Here is a 17,988-nt window from a genome sequence, read left to right on the forward strand (position 1 = left end):
GGTAGTTTATGTGAGGGGGAGTTGGGTTCAGTATGTCGTACCCACTTCTATTGGCCCCCAACTCTCACACAAGGCCCAAAAGAGAGGAATTTAACCTTTAAATAAACAATTGTTATTCATTGAATAAGTCCAAATCTAATTGGGCCTAAATAAATTTACTTATGTCAAAATTTATTTTAGCAACCTAGTCCATTTACTTAGTAAAACTTAAATGGGCTTCCTATATGCATCTAAGCCCAATAGCAAACATATAGGCTCACACAGGTCAAATGATTTGGATGGACCCTATCATGTTACTAGGTTTACACAGATGAAAGAAATTGCAAAATTTACCTGTTACAAATTATTTATAAGATCTATTGACAATTGGACTATGATTAAAATCAGATCATTGGATCTGTCAACAAGTTAATCATAGCAATTTAGATCAAATAAATAATAGGTTTGTAAAAAAAAATTGAATACATAATAATATAATCAAACAATACAAACAATAATAACTAATCTGGAATATCTGGAAAGTAAGCTAAAATATCTCAATTTTAAAATTTAAAATAAAATTAAATTTTAAAATAAATATCTTAACTAGAATTCAAATTTAGGTTGTTAGAGAATATTTGAAAAAATTCAAAATTCAACAAACTCCTAAATTTCTTAAATTCTAACAAAAAATCAAAATATCGAACCAATTTTTCAAATATCAAGTTTATTCAAAATTTAAATTTATTTAAAATTTCTAATAAGATAATATAATAAAATATCTTGAATTTTAAATTTAGATATTTTATTATATTCTAAGTCTTATAATTTAATAAATTTAAATATTACATAAATAAACTAATTGAAAAATAAGATATTTTATATGGTTAGAATATTTTAAAAATAATAAAATAATAAGTTTGAAAAATTTATGGTTTGAAACTCTAAAATATCTATTCAAACTAAACTAACCAATTTTTCAAATCTTCATGTTATTTTTTCCAAAATATAATTTTAATAAAAAAAAATGTCTAATAAGATAAAATGTTAAACCTAACATATTCCTAATCTTATAATTTTAATTAATAAAATATATTTTGAAAATAACAAATTTGAAAAAAAATATGATATGGTTAGCAAATTTTGAAATTAGTACAAGATTATTTTTAAAAGATAATATTTTAATATCAAAGTAAGATCATTTAAAAAATAATATCTGATCTTATAATTAAAATAAATAAAATAATCTAAAATTTCAAAAATAACCATAAGGCTCCTTTGTGAGAAATCAAATTTTTAAAATTCAAAGCCTACTAATATCAGAAACTAATTTTAATTAATTAAAAATTTAATAAAAATTAATTTTATTCTAACAATTAGATTTTTAATTGAAAATTTAGATTCTACACAAAATTCTACCAAAAATTGGCTTTTGTTTCAATGAAAAACGATTTTTGAATCAAAAGTTATGACGAAAACAAGTTTGAGGCACAGGGGTATGCATTGCATACCCCTGCGCTCGCGGATGCAAGGGAAACGCCGAGCTTTGAGGCTGCATGCAGCCTCATTTGACGGAGGATGCTCGGACATGCATGTTGTCTGAAGCGTGTTTGTCCGAGCGAGCCCAAGTGCGTGCGCGCGTGTAACGCCCTAATGCTAAGGCACGCTACAGTGCTTTTTCAATTATTGTGCAAACTTTGCTAATCAAAGTAATTTCTCGAAAAACGTGTCAAATTAAAATTTTTGCTTTAAACATTAAACTTTATAAAATAATATAATATTTACAAATCCCGGGATCCCGATTTCAAACTTTTGAAAATTTACTGTTTAAACTTTACATTCAAAATATACAAGTTCTGGGTCGCACAGCGACTTTCAAAATACAATACCCAGATGTCCCGAGACCGAACACTCCAGGTCGCGCTGCTTGACATGTACAATCTCACCCGAGCTCAGGTTCACTCCTGTTCAGCTTTCGCCTTTCCTTTACCTACACATGGAAGCAGAAACTATGAGTCGACAGACTCAGTAAGAAATGCATATAACATACCATATAATTTCCGACCTGTAAATAGGCGCCCATACACCTATTTACAGAGCTTAACAGATGAGCATGAACGTTCAATACCAGGGTACGACCACTATACCACATACACAACGTACCTAGCTGTACGAGTGTTGGTAGGGTTTACCTCGACCAGTGAGTAACACTGAGTAATGTACCACACACCTTAGCATTTTCCTATGCTTGTGTTGGTATCACCGTATCGTACTCAAATCAACAACAATCACTGTACCAATACACTCTATAACTTAATTATACAAGTGTTGGTAGTGTTTAACATAACTCAAGCATGCATATATAAACACATATACACACATTCAGATAATCACATCATACATTATACACAGTCCTTACCTGTTTTCCGAATTCAAGTGTGCTGGCCGACCTGAACGGAATTCACGTGCTAGATGGATGCCCTAATCACAATAACGGTAACACAGATGAGTGACTCGCCAAATCACTTTTCGGGACTTAAAACTCGAAACTAAAAGTTTCCCTATCAATAAACCTCATGGCAATACCCTATATAACCCAAAATTGGCTAAAACTAGGGTTCTGGAAAAACCCCCAACAGGCAGACCGGATCCAACCGGTATCCCGGTTCTGGGTCACCAACCGGTCGACCGGTTGGTATAGACCACCCAGAACCGGAATTCCGGTTCATCTGCAGAAACCCAAAAATTTATCCCCCTTGATTCAAATCAAGCCCAATCTTTACCAAACTCTCCAAAAGATACCTATACAAAGCATACACAATGATTTCCAGGCAGTAATTCACAGAACAAACCATCACAACCCAAGTTGCCATTAATGAACAAAGCTTGAACTTTAAACCTAAATTTGCATAAAAACTATCTACAGCCATTAAAACCAGTAGCTAGGACTTAGAATCAACTCATCTAAACCCTAAAATTCGAACCTTAAACTTACCTAAACCTACTTGACCACCATATCACAAATTCATTAATTCAAACTATCATAAACTTGAAAATTCACATACACAATGATTCTAGGGTTTACCTTGCTTTGATTCCTCTTGAATCCTTAGCTGAAAACACAACTTAAGCTCCCAAAATTCCTTGCCCCTTGCTGCCTTCGAAGAGAGAAAGAGAGAAGAGAGAGCTTCTCTTGATTTTCTTTGATTTTTTCCTTATTTTCCAAATGAAAAATGAGTTAATTACTTAACTCTTCCAAATTAGATGCTAGGTGTCAACTATATGGGCAGCCACCACACTAACCTTAACCAAAAGACTAAAATGCCCCTAGACTTAAAACTAGGGTATTTCTAAAGCTAGGGGTAAAATGGTCAAAATCCATAACCCCGCTCAATCCCGGTAATTTATTTTCTCTAAAATATTCCCCACTATAAAATAGGGTTCTAAAATTACCCATGTGATTAATCTAGCCATCCATCGCATTTTCCGTTGTCGCCGAATAAAAATTACAAAAATAACATATTACACATATAAGCTAGATAATACCCCTAGAGTTTAATAAAATCTCCGAAATTGAGAAATTATAACTCTAATATTTATTTCTAAATATTGGGGTCCACATTAAAATTTAATTCACAAATAATAATAAAATAATAAAAATTAGTGCTAATTGCCTTTACTAATTCATAAACTAGAGCGGTCATTACAATTATCCCCCCGTTAATAGGATTTCGTCCCCGAAATCTAACCTGAATAGCTCTGGATGTTGAGTCCTCATATCTGACTCCAACTCCCAGGTGGCTTCTTCCACCTTACTATTCCTCCAGAGCACCTTAACCAGTGCAATAGTCTTGTTCCGAAGAACTTTTTCTTTTCTATCCAAAATCTGAACAGGTTGCTCTTCATAGGATAAGTCTGGTTGAAGTTCAAGGGCTTCATAACTCAAGACATGAGTCGGGTCTGACACGTATTTCCTTAACATAGAAATGTGAAATACGTCATGAACAGCTGACAATGCTGGTGGTAAGGCTAGCCGATACGCTACCTGCCCGACCTTCTCAAGTATCTGAAATGGCCCAATGAACCTAGGGCTTAACTTACCCTTCTTCCCGAAGCGTCTAATACCCTTCATTGGTGAAACCCGCAGGAAAACATGTTCCCCTGCCTGAAATGTAACATCTCTGCGCTTCGGATCAGCATAACTTTTCTGCCTGCTTTGAGAAGCAAGCATCCGAGCCTTGATCTTATCAATAGCTTCATTGGTCCTCTGCACTAACTCAGGACCCAGGTACTTCCTTTCTCCTGTCTCGTCCCAATGAATAGGAGAACGACATTTTCTACCATATAACATCTCATAGGGAGCCATCCCTATTGTACTTTGGTAGCTGTTGTTGTAGGAGAATTCAATTAGAGGCAAGTACTTAACCCATGAACCCTCAAAGTCCATGACACAGGCTCGTAATAGGTCTTCTAAAATCTGGATAGTTCTTTCTGACTGACCATCAGTCTGAGGGTGAAAGGCTGTACTAAACTTTAACTTGGTACCCATAGCCTTCTGGAGACTCACCCAAAACTTCGATGTGAACTTTGGATCCCTGTCTGATACAATAGATTTAGGGGCTCCATGGAGACGAACTATCTCCTTCACATACAATTCAGCATATTGATCCACTGAATATGTAACTTTCACTGGTAAGAAGTGAGCTGACTTTGTGAATCTGTCCACGATGACCCAAACAGAATCATACATCCCTGTGGTTCTAGGCAAACCAGTTACGAAGTCCATTGTGATGTCCTCCCACTTCCATTCTGGAAGGACTAAAGGCTGTAATAACCCTGCCGGCCTCTGATGTTCAGCCTTAATCTGCTGGCAAGTTAAACATTTGGACACGTAGTCCACCACATCTCTTTTCATCCCATACCACCAGAAGTAGGGTTTCAAATCCTGATACATCTTGGTGGTTCCCGGATGCAACGAATAAGGTGTGGTGTGAGCTTCATCAAGTATCTCTTTCTTAAGCTCATCCACACTAGGAACACAAACTCGAACTTTATATAGTAACATTCCACTGTTCGAGACTGTAAAACCTTTAGGCCGACCAGCTATCACTTCATCTCGAACTTTAACTAGTTCGGGATCTTCCAGTTGTGCCTTTCTGATTCTCTCCAACAGATCAGATTGGAGTGTTAAATTATGTAGTTTCCCGACCACGAATTCAATTCCTGCACTAACCATTTCCGAGGCTAGCTGAGGAGCTATCATAACCGTAGTACACACTTGACCGGGACCTTTTCTGCTCAGAGCGTCGGCCACAACATTGGCTTTCCCGGGGTGATACAGTATTTCACAATCGTAGTCCTTAACCAACTCCAACCACCTTCTCTGCCTCATATTCAGATCTTTTTGGGTGAAAAAGTATTTAAGACTTTTATGATCCGTGTAAATCTCACACTTTTCACCGTAAAGATAATGTCGCCAAATCTTTAAAGCAAAAACCACAGCAGCGAGCTCTAAATCATGAGTTGGGTAACGCTGCTCATAATCCTTCAGTTGACGAGAGGCATAAGCTATGACTCTGTCAGCTTGCATCAGAACGCATCCCAGACCCTGTCTGGATGCATCACAATACACAACAAATTTCTCTTGATCTGATGGCAAAGCTAACACCGGAGCTGTTATCAAACGCTGCTTCAACTCCTGAAAGCTTGATTCACACTTATCTGACCACACAAATCTCTGATTTTTCTTGGTCAATTCAGTTAGGGGCATAGAAAGTTTAGAAAATCCTTCGACGAAACGTCGATAATACCCTGCTAACCCGAGAAAACTTCGAATTTCTGTCACAGACTTGGGCCTCGGCCAATTCTTCACTGATTCTATCTTGTTTGGATCAACCATAATTCCATTTTTCCCAACTATGTGACCCAAAAAGGACACCTCGGACAACCAGAATTCGCACTTTTTGAACTTGGCATACAGCTTGTGATCTCTAAGTCGCTGTAACACCATTCGGAGATGATGCTCGTGCTCCTCTTCTGACTGAGAGTACACAAGAATGTCATCGATAAACACTATAACGCAGTTATCGAGGAAATCCTTGAATACCCTATTCATGAGATCCATAAAGGCCGCAGGAGCATTAGTCAATCCGAATGACATTACCAGAAACTCATAGTGCCCATATCTGGTTCTAAAAGCAGTCTTCGGTATGTCCTCCTCCCGAATTCTGAGTTGATGATAACCAGACCGTAAATCAATCTTCGAAAACACTGTCTTTCCCTGAAGCTGATCGAACAGATCATCGATCCTAGGCAACGGGTACTTGTTCTTAATCGTCAGCTTGTTTAGTTCCCGATAATCAATACACATTCTGAGGGAACCATCTTTCTTCTTTACAAAAAGAACCGGAGCTCCCCAGGGCGATACACTGGGTCGAATAAACCCAATATCAAGCATCCCCTGAAGTTGTAACTTAAGCTCCTTGAGTTCCGCTGGAGCCATTCTATATGGAGCTTTAGAAACAGGTTCGACTCCAGGTGCCAGATCAATTACGAAATCAATCTCTCGCTGTGGCGGCAATCCCGGCAATTCCTCGGGAAACACATCAAGAAAATCTTTCACCACCCGGACTATCTCAGGCCCAAATGTTTCAGGTCTGCTGGAGTCAAATACTACCGCTAGAAATCCTATACAACCATTGCATAGTAAATCCCTAGCTCTCAACACAGAAATAACTGGGATCCGAGACCCCTGAATCGATCCAACATAAACAAATGGATCTTCACCTTCCGGCTGAAAAATCACCATTTTACGTCTACAATCTATACTGGCCGAATACTTGGATAGAAAATCCATTCCCAGTATAATATCAAACTCAGTTAATTTCAATTCTATAAGGTCAGTACTCAATTCCCTATCTTCGATCCTAATCGGCATAGACCTAATGCGCCTATTAGAGATAACCAATTCCCCGCTAGGCATTAGGGTTCCAAACCCTCTTTCTAAAATGTCACAAGGTCTACCCAAAAGATCAATCACCCTTGTAGCCACATATGAACGTGTAGCTCCCGAGTCAAATAATACTGTAAATAACAAGTTGTTGACGGGAAGCTGACCTGTCACAACAGAAGGACTGGCTGCAGCATCAGCTTGGGTGATGGCAAACACACGAGCAGGAACCGGTTTCACCTCAACTTTTGGCTCCTCTTTCTTTTGCCTGGGGGCAATCTTTCTTGAAATGCCCCACCATGCCACATAGAAAGCATGTCTTCCGGTTACACTCTCCCGGATGATGTTTCTTGCACCTTGGACACTCAGGATAAGAATAACCCTGTCGTCCTCCTCTGCCTTGGTTCCCACGGAACCGCTTGCTTTGCCCCGAGCCACCAGAAGCTGGAACAACCTTTCTTTTCTGCTCAATGGTGGAGTCACCACCATCCCTACCATAAACAGGAGTAGGAACAGTGGGGGTTCCACCAACACTCGGAGTCACCCGGGGCTCCTGAAGAAATTTTACTGCACCTTCGGCTCTCAAAGCCTTCTCAACCATATCTGCATACGTGGTTGCTTCGGTAGTGGTAATAACCAGATCATGCCGGATCTTTGCACTCAAACCCGCTAAATATTTTTCTTTCTTACTAAAGTCCGTGGGCACAATTCCTGCTGCCAATTTAGCCAACCGATCAAATTTCGTTGTATACTCAGTGACTGACATACCCTCAGTCTGAACTAGATCAGTGAACTCTTTCCGCTTTGCACTGCGGACCGCTTCATTGTAATACTTGGAGTTAAATAACTCCCTGAATTCTTCCCAAGTCATCAGCGTGACGTCCCGTGTGAGGGTTATCAATTCCCACCACACAAGGGCATCTTCCTGAAACTGGAAAGTGGCGCAGGTCACCCGATCATTTCCAACCACTCCCATAAAGTTGAGAATACGCTCAATCATCGAAAGCCATTGCTCGGCCTTCATCACATCAGGGCCTCCCAGAAACACTGGAGGTGCCTGTTTTCGAAATCTTTCGTACAACGGTTCCATACGGTTGCCAACAACAGGTTGTTCCCGCCGGCACCGCCGGAACTGCAACGGCCTGAACTTCTTGAGGAGGCACGGCAGGAGGACCCTGCTGCCTCAGCCTCTGAATCTCTTCATCTTGCTGACGAATTCTCTCTTGCATTTCAGCAAATCTTTGCTCCCAATCAGGAGGAGCTTGAGGTGGATTTACAGGGCGACCACCCTGAGCTCTACCACGGCCACGGCCGCGACCACGGGGATTTTGAGGATTCCCCTGACCGCCTCCGGCCTCAACCATGCCACCCTGGCTTCTTGTATTTCGCGGGGCGTCCATTTAATAGGACTTAGCCTGCGAATCCATAAGGTAGGCAGGTTAGCCGGCGATCAAAATTAACACCGCTCTTAATAGCAAAAAGGCAACGCACTTTCTTTTCTTTTTAAAGAAATATATTTAATTTAAATCTAATATGCTTCCTAACATGCTTTTACATCACACTTATTTAAAATACTAAACAAGTACGGGCTTACTGAACCGTGAACCGAGCTTTCTCTGATGAAGATTGTACATGTCATAGCAAGCTTCGGTAGACAAACCTGGCGGCTCTGATACCAAAATTGTAACGCCCTAATGCTAAGGCACGCTACAGTGCTTTTTCAATTATTGTGCAAACTTTGCTAATCAAAGTAATTTCTCGAAAAACGTGTCAAATTAAAATTTTTGCTTTAAACATTAAACTTTATAAAATAATATAATATTTACAAATCCCGGGATCCCGATTTCAAACTTTTGAAAATTTACTGTTTAAACTTTACATTCAAAATATACAAGTTCTGGGTCGCACAGCGACTTTCAAAATACAATACCCAGATGTCCCGAGACCGAACACTCCAGGTCGCGCTGCTTGACATGTACAATCTCACCCGAGCTCAGGTTCACTCCTGTTCAGCTTTCGCCTTTCCTTTACCTACACATGGAAGCAGAAACTGTGAGTCGACAGACTCAGTAAGAAATGCATATAACATACCATATAATTTCCGACCTGTAAATAGGCGCCCATACACCTATTTACAGAGCTTAACAGATGAGCATGAACGTTCAATACCAGGGTACGACCACTATACCACATACACAACGTACCTAGCTGTACGAGTGTTGGTAGGGTTTACCTCGATCAGTGAGTAACACTGAGTAATGTACCACACACCTTAGCATTTTCCTATGCTTGTGTTGGTATCACCGTATCGTACTCAAATCAACAACAATCACTGTACCAATACACTCTATAACTTAATTATACAAGTGTTGGTAGTGTTTAACATAACTCAAGCATGCATATATAAACACATATACACACATTCAGATAATCACATCATACATTATACACGGTCCTTTTTTGTTTTCCGAATTCAAGTGTCTTTGGCCGACCTGAACGGAATTCACGTGCTAGATGGATGCCCTAATCACAATAACGGTAACACAGATGAGTGACTCGCCAAATCACTTTTCGGGACTTAAAACTCGAAACTAAAAGTTTCCCTATCAATAAACCTCATGGCAATACCCTATATAACCCAAAATTGGCTAAAACTAGGGTTCTGGAAAAACCCCCAACAGGCAGACCGGATCCAACCGGTATCCCGGTTCTGGGTCACCAACCTGGCCGACCGGTTGGTATAGACCACCCGAACCTAATTCCGGCTCATCTGCGAAACCCAAAAATTTATCCCCCTTGATTCAAATCAAGCCCAATCTTTACCAAACTCTCCAGTATACCTATACAAAGCATACACAATGATTTCCAGGCAGTAATTCACAGAACAAACCATCACAACCCAAGTTGCCATTAATGAACAAAGCTTGAACTTTAAACCTAAATTTGCATAAAAACTATCTACAGCCATTAAAACCAGTAGCTAGGACTTAGAATCAACTCATCTAAACCCTAAAATTCGAACCTTAAACTTACCTAAACCTAACAGCCACCATATCACAAATTCATTAATTCAAACTATCATAAACTTGAAAATTCACATACACAATGATTCTAGGGTTTACCTTGCTTTGATTCCTCTTGAATCCTTAGCTGAAAACACAACTTAAGCTCCCAAAATTCCTTGCCCCTTGCTGCCTTCGAAGAGAGAAAGAGAGAAGAGAGAGCTTCTCTTGATTTTCTTTGATTTTTTCCTTATTTTCCAAATGAAAAATGAGTTAATTACTTAACTCTTCCAAATTAGATGCTAGGTGTCAACTATATGGGCAGCCACCACACTAACCTTAACCAAAAGACTAAAATGCCCCTAGACTTAAAACTAGGGTATTTCTAAAGCTAGGGGTAAAATGGTCAAAATCCATAACCCCGCTCAATCCCGGTAATTTATTTTCTCTAAAATATTCCCCACTATAAAATAGGGTTCTAAAATTACCCATGTGATTAATCTAGCCATCCATCGCATTTTCCGTTGTCGCCGAATAAAAATTACAAAAATAACATATTACACATATAAGCTAGATAATACCCCTAGAGTTTAATAAAATCTCCGAAATTGAGAAATTATAACTCTAATATTTATTTCTAAATATTGGGGTCCACATTAAAATTTAATTCACAAATAATAATAAAATAATAAAAATTAGTGCTAATTGCCTTTACTAATTCATAAACTAGAGCGGTCATTACAGCGCGTGTGTGACACTCAAAACCTCATATTTTCGTTCAACTTCAAAAAATCATAACTAATTCATAAAAAATCCAAATTAGGTTCTATAAAAGCCTAAATTTATTAATTTTTTGTCTACTTTCCAGAAAAAATAATTCCAGATCGAAATAAAAAATATTTCAGTAACATATATTGCGATTTCTAAACTATCATCAAATAAGCACATAAACCACATGAAACCATCCAAATCAATGCAAAACGTCGTTTTAATTCATATTTCATGAAATAAATCATTAACCTGGCTCTGATACTAGTTTTTGGATATATTTTACCAGGATCTAGATTTACTAACAAGTATGTTCCATTAACATCCTAATATGAATTGTAAAATAATGAAATAAACACATATAAAGTTTAGGAAACCTTACATTGAGTGCAGCGGAATATAATGACTCATTCCGTTCAGATCTCTAGCCCTTGATTCCTTTTTGTAGCAGAGCATCACCAAGATCTGAACCTGGATCTCTTTCTCTCCTTCCTTTGATGTTGATTCTCCTTCTTCTTGGTTGATTTTCCACAGTCTTACACACTATGATTGAGATACCACTTGATGTGTGTGGGCACTCACTCATTTACTCAAGGATTTTGAAATTTAGAGAAGAAAAGAAGAGAAGAGGTTTCGGCTATAGAGAATAGAAAGAGGCTCAAATTGCATCTGTCAAAGTTCACAAGGTTAAGTGTGAATGAGAGCCATCACTATCTATTTATAGGTAACCACTTAGGTTTAGGTTAGAATTATTTGGCATTAAAATAATGAAAAAATAAATGCTAAAATACACTAAGTGTGGCCGGCCATGGATTGTGGATTGGGCCCACTTTGCAATTTTGCCATTTTGTCATTTTTCCATCCCAATTTCTCAAAAACCCCAATTTTCCAATTTAACCATTTAAATGCCAATTCTAATTATTTAATAACTAAAAATTAATTATTAAATAATATTATCATTTAATATATTTATTAATTAGACATATAAAGTCTCTTAATTAATAAATAAACCTAGAATCTCTTTTCTTTACAATTTCGCCCTTGCTTAGTGAAAATTCATAAACTAGACATAGTCTAACTTTAGAATTATAATTGATTAATCAAAATCAATTAACTGAGTCTTACAAGCAGTATGACCTCAACTAGTATGGGGACCATGGGTTTATATATCCGAGCTTCCAATAAGCAGATCAAGAATTTATATCTTAAATTTACTGACTTATTAATTCTTCATTAAATCCACGCATAGAACTTAGAATTGCACTCTCAGTATATAGAACGCTCTACATGTTCCACGATATAGATACGTCATTAGTTATCCATTGTTATAATCCTAATTTAATCAATGCTCCTCTAATAGATGATCTACATTGAATAGGCACTAAGTTACCGTTACACCTTCAATGTATTTTATCCTTAAAACACTTAGCTCCGTATAAATGATATTTCAGCGAAGTGAAATGAGATCTCCACCATTTATCTCTATTTAGCCAAGCTCGAAGGATATCATCGTTTCACTTCTAATTTTCTATAGAAGTTATAGATTCCATATTTATGTTAGCGCTCCCACTCAATTATACTATCATGTTCCCAAAATGTACGTATCACTCTGACCCAAAAGTAGGCTTAACTAACAAATCAAAGAACATGTATAATACTCTTGAGATCGAACCTAAACATATCAGGATTAAGATCATTTGATCTAGGATCAACGGGTGATATTGAATTGAATAGATATTATGGTAAATTTTAATATATCTAATCAAAGTTCAATATATGTCCCTTCCGATGTATACTCCATACATCCGATGCTGGTAAACTTTGCCAATGCCCTGGAGAGGACATAACACTTATCCAAGGTGTAAGAATACCTATCGCTGATTATCATGTCAGTCTAAATCCAGTGAACTGACAAATAAGGGAATAAACTTTCGAACATATAATTAAGATTATATTTCACTGTGCTGATAACACTGTAATAATTAACAAATTCATATGTTCTGGACTTAAATAGAATTCATACATTATATGTATATAATCATGAAATAAATCATGTGAACCATGCAACATAAAATATTATTTTTGATCTTTATTAATAAGTAAATCTGATTATATTGAAATGGGTTTTATTTAGGGCACAAAACCCAACAGTTAAAGCTCTAGCTCTTTGGGTGTGATGTTTGGGGAATCTATAAATTTATTGTCTAAATTTTTGGGGGCAGTTTTGTCCCATATTGCTCGCTATCTTTAGTAGTTCATGATTTGACAAAACATGTCCTTCGGTTAGACGATGGGCTATCCAAGTTCAAGGAGGTTCCTGCACTGTTTGCGGATGTCTGCATCGTAAATTCATGAGTGATTTTAATCACTACGTTAAAAAAAATATACAAAATAATTAATTTTATTTATATTATTTTAATATTTTATAAATATATCTTATTCAAAACCAATGAATAGTATTAATAAGTGGCAAAGAGGTAATTAAAAAAAGTAGTATTTATTGTAGGCTAAAATTTGGCTAATGCTATCTTTTGTGCCAAATTTGGCACAATTTTTAGCTTGGGCCAAATTTGACACACATTTTATATCACCATTGGAGTTAACTGTTAGCAAAATGTTCTAAAAAATAGCAATACAGTATATTTATAGCTCTCCATTGTAGATGCTCTAACACTTTTCCACCCTTCAAAATTACATTGTCCTTAAGGTGATAAAAATAAAAAAAAATAAAAAAAAATAAAATCACAAGAAAACATTCGAAATATAAAACTAATTCCAGGCCAACATTTATTTATTTTAAAAATTTAGCTTCAAGCCCAGGCCAAAATTCATAGGGCAAAGAGAGTTTCCATGTCAGTGATGATGCACCGCCCTTCTACTTTTCCTTTGTCTTCTTCTAGTTTTTTTTTTTTTTTTTTGAAAACAACAACCATTATCTTTGGAGTCGTGACCTCCATGGAATCTCAGCGAATTGAAGCTTCATTCACACTCTGAAATATTTGCAAAAATTAAACAAAAAGGATGTATATATATTTCTTCTGCAAACCAGTGATTATGAAGACCAAGTCAACGTCCTTTTCTCCGATGGTCTTTTGCTATTCTGCAAGACCATGCTACCCTTCAACAGTGACTACTTGTTGGGTTTTGTGCCCTAAATAAAACTTATTTCAATATAAGCAGATTTACTAATTAATAAAGATCAAAAATCGTTTTATGTTTCATGGTTCACATAATTTATTTCATGATTATGTTTAATGTATAAATTCTATTAAGTTCATAACATATATATATATATTTGTTCATGATTATAGTGTTGTCAGCACAGTGGGATATAATTATGATTATATGTTCAAAAGTTTAATTTCCATGATTTGTCAGGACACTAGATTTAGACTGACATGATAATCAACGATAAAGTACACTTACACCTTGGATAAGTGTTATGTCATTTTTAGGACCTTGGCAAAGTTTACCAATATCGGATGTATGGAGCATACATTGGATTGGATCGATATTAAACTTGGACAAGATATCATAAACTTACCGTTATATCTTTCTAAGTCAATATCACTGGTTGATCTTAAGTCTATAGATCTTAATCCTGAGATGGTTAGGTTCGTTCTTAATTGTATTATTTATGTTCTTGGAGTTGTTCGTTAAAGTCTGGTCGGCTGAACACTTACATCTTAGGAACATGATAGTATAATTGAGTGGGAGCGCTAATTGAACTAAAGTTCTATTTTTTTTTTATTTCCATATCCAACAATAGCTACACAATTACATATTTATAGGCTTTCACACTCTTTACAAATTACTAATAAGCCTCTATAGCATTTTCATAGTCTAACATCCCTCCAATAAATAAATGACATATGTTTTTATTTTTCCTGTCAATTAAGAGCATTTTTAATGGTAGCATCATTTAAGGATGATAAAAATATTTACATCATCCAAAATATAAGGGTTGAGATGTAAAATGGCCCTAAATTTAGAAACTAAATTAATAAATGTCTATTTTTAAAAAAAAAAATTAAGAAAATGGCCAAATGTAATAAATTAGCTAATAAAAATTTTTAAAATATATTTACTACTGTTATCTGCATTTTCGTAAACATGACACGTGGACTTCAATCAAAAAAGGCTAAGGAGTCATTAGCCGGATCAACTTTCTCAATTGATGCTCTGGGAAGGTAAATGCATCAATTTCGCACGAAGGGGTTCCATGAAGAGGAGTTCCCTAACTAGCTACATGGAAGGTACCCGTGAAACAAAGTCTCCCTCACTTCCAGGAACCAACACCATGCACTATCGTGAAGAGTAGGGATTTTCCTAGAAAGGCCAAGACATTTTGAGACTGCCTCAATCCCAGATACGCCTTCGGGTTGCGCGGGCTTTATCCACGCATGTTAGGCTACGAACCTAGTGACTAGACTTTTTCATGTACGATGTCAGAGATTGTCATGACACACCATCGTGCAAAGCATACATGTCCTCGTGTACATGCCCAAACAATCCAATGGCTAGGGATAAGGGAAATTCAAATAAGAAAAGCCCTGAAGTGACACGCATCCAAGGCCCAGCCTATTTAATCAGTACGATTTGACACCCTTAAATGCCATATGGGAAAAATACCACCTGCTAATCCAACGGACAGATCTTGCCCCAACGAAGATCCATCTAAAGCAGCGTATACATGAAGCTGGCCTATAAATATCCCAAAAAAAGGACAACGGCGGGAGGACCTTCTTTTTCAGATGGAAGACCCATTCTCCATCATCCCAAGAAAACACATGTTTGTAACCCTTTTATTAACTCCAAAATATTCTTACTAAGCTTCCTCTTCTTCAGGAGGAACACGACGGGAAGGAGTCTTAGTCCATTGTATCTTTATTTGTATAAACAGTGATCGACCAAAGAGCCTAATAAAAGGACTCGTGGACTAAGGATAGTTAACGCCTGAACCACGTAAAAATCTCTTGTTTGTTATTTCACTATTTATTTCATTGTTACTTTCTTAAGATCTAAAAATATTTAGTTGTCAAAAAACTCAGTAAACATTTTGGTGCTTTTATTGAGAGTTGAAGAAAGAAATATGCACGGCAGTTACCGACACAAGCCCGTCAGAAAGAGAACTCATGCGAATAAAGAAGGAAGACCTCATGATCTCTTACTGAGTTCCGGTCGAAGGCCAAAAATGTGCAGACCAAAGGCGTTGCCCAGAGTAAGACCTGATGCCTTCATCTGCAAAAGAAGAATACAAAGTATGAACGCATGCGGTCTTAGAACGCCTGCTGCACCTATATCTTCCCTTAGAAGCTCAGATCTGGCCAGCCAACTCCCTGTAAGGGTGACTGGCCACCAGTATCTTTAGACCTGTATCTCTTGTAATTCACCAAGACGTAACCACACAAATACGACGAGGTACAAGGGGTGTTGGGGCCAGATGAAGAAGCTATGACCCGATGTAGTTATGACGAATAACTCATGAGGGGTCGTTAGATGCAACGACTCTATCTAGCTCGAGACTTCGGCACCGGTGCTGGTGCGAGGGCTGGATCTGTTGTCTAACAACTACTTCCCCTGCCTTTGCACTAGGTGGTAAAGTTGTTCAGAAATTGATCATGTAATAGCGGCGGCTAAGAGGAGACCATCAATACCGTCGACGTCTGCTGGGCCACCAGTCAGGCCTGGTTATGGTACTATTGGTTGAGGCAAGCCATTTTTAGCATAGTTCACTCAGAAGGCTTCTGTTTCTTGACGTGACTACAACCCCGAAATTACATCAGTGAAAGCAACTCGAGACATTATAAACCAGTTAGGAAGCTCCTGTTGGTCCACTGCTTATCCTATTGGGAGTCCGAGTTTTTTACCCAAAAACCATTAGAGGCCATGCACTTCACCGAAGGAAACAGACTGCCCAGGAGATCCTTGGGCACATGCATGCAACCCCTAAAGCTTCCCAGAGCTCGAGAGATGCATGCGCATTGCTTTTTGCGCGTGAAAGATCATTGGGTGTGTTGCACGTCTTCAACCCTCCTTCTCGGAAGGGAAGGACTGCTTGAAGTATGCTTTACTCTCACTAACTCTTTCACCCTTTGATCTTTTCAAGTGAAGTCTAAGCTTGAATTTTTATGCAACTTCAGCCTTCCTTCGCGGAAGTCGGAGCTTGCCACGTGAAAATTCAATAGGACTCTTGCATGCACACTGTGTTTTTCGTGCAAGAAAGATCACTGGGGGTATGGCACGTCTTCAACTCTCCTCCTCGGAATGGAAGGACTGCTTGAAGTCTGTCTTACTCTCCATGATGCTTTTTTCCTTTGATCTTTTCAAGCGAAGCCTAAGCTTGAATTTTTATGCAACTTCAGCCTTCCTCTGCGGAAGCCAAAGCTTGCCTCATAAAAATTCAACATGTCTCTCGCATGCACGATGTTTTTCGTGCAGGAAAGATCACTGTGGGTATGGCACGTCTTCAACCCTCCTTCCCGGCATGGAAGGACTACTTGAAGTCTACTTTACTCCCCGTGATCCTTTCTCCCTTTGATCTTTTCAAGCGAAGTCTAAGCTTGAATTTTTATGCAACTTCATCCTTCCTTTGCGGAAGCCAAAACTTGCGTCATAAAAATTTAACAGGACTCTTGCATACACGCTATTTTTTTTGTGCAAGAAAGATCACTGGGGTATGGCACGTCTTCAACCCTCCTTCCTGGAATGGAAGGACTGCTTGAAGTCTGTCTTACTCTCCATGATGCTTTCTTCCTTTCATCTTTTCAAGCAAAGTCTAAGCTTAAAATTTTATGCAACTTCAGCCTTCCTCCGCGGAAGCCAAAGCTTACCTCATAAAAATTCAACATGACTCTCACATGCACGATGTTTTTTATGCAGGAAAGATCACTGGAGGTATGGCACGTCTTCAACCTTCCTTCCCGGCATGGAAGGACTGCTTGAAATCTGCTTACTTCTCGTGATTTTTCTCCCTTTAATCTTTTCAAGCAAAGTCTAAGCTTGAATTTTTATGCAACTTTAGTCTTCCTTTGCGGAAGCCAAATCTTGCCTCATAAAAGTTCAACATGACTCTCGCATGCACGATGTTTTTCATGCAGGAAAGATCACTGGGGGTATGGCACATCTTCAACCCTCCTTCCCAGCATGGAAGGACTTCTTGAAGTCTTCTTTACTCCCTGTGACCCTATCTAAGCTTGAATTTTTATGCAACTTCAGTCTTCCTTCGCGGAAGCCGAAGCTTGCCTCATAAAAATTCAACATGGCTCTTGCATGCACGATGTTTTTCGT

Source organism: Cannabis sativa, unplaced genomic scaffold, assembly GCF_029168945.1.
Source record: "Cannabis sativa cultivar Pink pepper isolate KNU-18-1 unplaced genomic scaffold, ASM2916894v1 Contig1, whole genome shotgun sequence".
Classification (NCBI taxonomy): Eukaryota; Viridiplantae; Streptophyta; class Magnoliopsida; order Rosales; family Cannabaceae; genus Cannabis; species Cannabis sativa.